This window comes from Muntiacus reevesi, chromosome 1 (genome assembly GCF_963930625.1).
Source record: "Muntiacus reevesi chromosome 1, mMunRee1.1, whole genome shotgun sequence".
NCBI classification, from domain to species: Eukaryota; Metazoa; Chordata; class Mammalia; order Artiodactyla; family Cervidae; genus Muntiacus; species Muntiacus reevesi.
In genome coordinates, this window is record NC_089249.1 from 164,173,869 (window position 1) to 164,176,242 (window position 2,374).

The 2,374-nt window shown below is 45.1% G+C and overlaps 1 pseudogene; it reads left to right on the forward strand.

Moving 5' to 3' along the window:
- The first annotated feature begins 1,045 nt into the window (after positions 1–1,045).
- Positions 1,046–1,867, forward strand: LOC136153553 (general transcription factor IIF subunit 2 pseudogene; annotated as a pseudogene).
- Positions 1,868–2,374: the final 507 nt, after the last annotated feature.

Consider the following 2,374-nt stretch of genomic DNA (forward strand, 5'->3'; position numbering starts at 1 on the left):
GTGGAAGTGCTTGGTCAGGGACTGGGAATAACATATCCCATAACTTCTCAAAATACCCACATCTCCCGCCTTTTTAAAGATGCTGAAGCAAACTGTCTTCCCCTGAACCCACCCTACACTGGAGAATTAAAGAAAATGGGTCAGTGGAGGAAATAAACCAAGAAGGTCCCCACCCTCAGGATTATGCTTTAGGAGATGTTTGGGGGAAAACCCATAACTGAATCAAGGTGATTGGATTTTCAGTCTGGTTGTTACCTAATCCCATCAAGGCCTCCCTACCGGTGGCAATAAATAGGGCTGTGAAGACAGACTCTGTTCTCAGTTCCAGGGAGAGGCAGCGTGGAGCCTGAGTGAGCCCCTGCTCAGCAGACAGCACCTTCCCTGGCCAGCCTCGCTCGGCACAGCTCTCTGCTGCCTCTGGTGAGTCTCAGCCTGGTGGAAGGGCCTTCCCTCCTGGCTTCCTTTTGTAAAATTATGCTCACTTTTTGCTCTCTCTGCCTCCCTCAAAGAAATAAATAAAATTATTAAACACCAACAGCAGTGAAAGTGATAAACTCTACCTTCATGGTGTTTAGAGTCTGGGGAGGGAGAGAGGGGAGAGACATAGGATAATATAATGAAAATATATAAGTAAAATATAATAAGTATCTAGGATATTTCATATGCTCTGGAAAAATATAGAGCAGGGGGCAGCTTGGTAGAGTAGGTGTTTAGGGATGACTGTGTCTTAAAAATTCCTACATTGGTAGATTGAAGCTCCTATAATTTTAATTGCTGAAGTATTTCGTCTGCAGCTTGTGCCACACAGTTATCAAACTCCCCACTTTTATGGTTTGCCATCTCCCCTTATTATGAAAAATTTGACAATTGTGCAGTTGTTGAAATTAATAGCATAGCACTCTGTAGATTCTAAGACCCCATCTTTGAACATTTCTGAATGTGTATGTATTTCCTGCTTCCTCTCCAGGCTTCTGGATTCCACCAGCTGGTTTTGGTGTCTCGCTTCCCCTGCATTCCTAACTCTGCACCCTCAGCTCAGGTGCCCATGGCCTCCGGAGGCAGCCAACTCAAGCCCCAGAGCATTCCACTCAACTTGGAGGGAATCCAACAGAACCAGCGTATGTGGCTGGTGAAGGTACCAAATTACCTGTCGCAGCAGTGGTCGAAAGCTTCTGGAAGCGGTGAAGTAGGGAAGCTGAAGATTGCCACAAATCAAGGGAAGTCGGAAATCTCCTTTACTCTGAATAAGGAACTTACAGACATTCGGGGTACAAATGGACAACCGGCCCCGGTCCACGCTCCCACGGAGCATCAGTTTCTCTTGCGTTCAGACAGAGGGCAGGTCCTCACGGTGCTTACTGAGCATGCGCCGGATCAACTTTCCCTGCAAGGAACCGTGGTCCATCGTGGCGAATGCAGACCTGCTCCCAGTGAAAACTACATGAGGCTGAAGAGGATGCAAATAGAGGGGGCTTCCAAACCTGCCAGGACTGTACAGAAACTGGAGAAGGTGGTCACGACCAATTATAAACCTGTTGCCAATCATCAGTACAACATTGAATATGAGAAGAGAAAGAAAGAAACCGGAAAGAGAGTGAAGGCGGATAAAGACCGAGTGTTAACCTTGCTATTTGCTGCCTTTGAGAAACACCAGTATTATAACATAAAGGACTTGGTTGGCATCACTATGCAACCTGTGGTGTACCTGAAGGAAATCTTGAATGAAATCGGTGTTCGAAATGTAAAAGGACCCCACAAAAACACTTGGGAGCTGAAGGCAGAGTACCGGTGTTATCAGAGAGAAGCCAAGAGAGAGTGAGACAGCCCTGTCACGAAGATGTCAATAGGAGCTTGAAGATTTTCCGACACAAAAACTGATGAGGCTCTGCTATTAGGGGGTAGGGAAGTTTAGTATCTTTTTAAGTATTCACATTTAGATTGTAAAACAGGGAAATAAAATAGGCTGTAAATTGAGAAAATATTGTCTGAGGACTTCTCATCTTTGCTGCATCCACAAAGAGCTCAGCTCATCTAAGTCTAAAGAGACCTGGCATCAGAAACCGGGCAGGGGTGGACTGGGGATGGGGCTAGGGGTGGAGGTGGGGGTTCTGCTGGGAGTGGGGATGGAGGCAAGCAAATTCAATATTCTAAAATGACTGAAAAACAAAGTTGTTTCCGAAATGTTTAAGATATGGTCCCTTTGTATGTAGAAACATGAATGAAAAAATATTAAGGGTAAGAGGGTGAGATCATTAAAACTGCTAATTGACAGGTAGAGGAAGATGGTGCTTGATGGAGTGGAAACAGGTTGGATTACATGTCCTTTACTTACTTCAAGGAAGTTGCATGTGGATTGTATTTTGTTTTTCTTAAT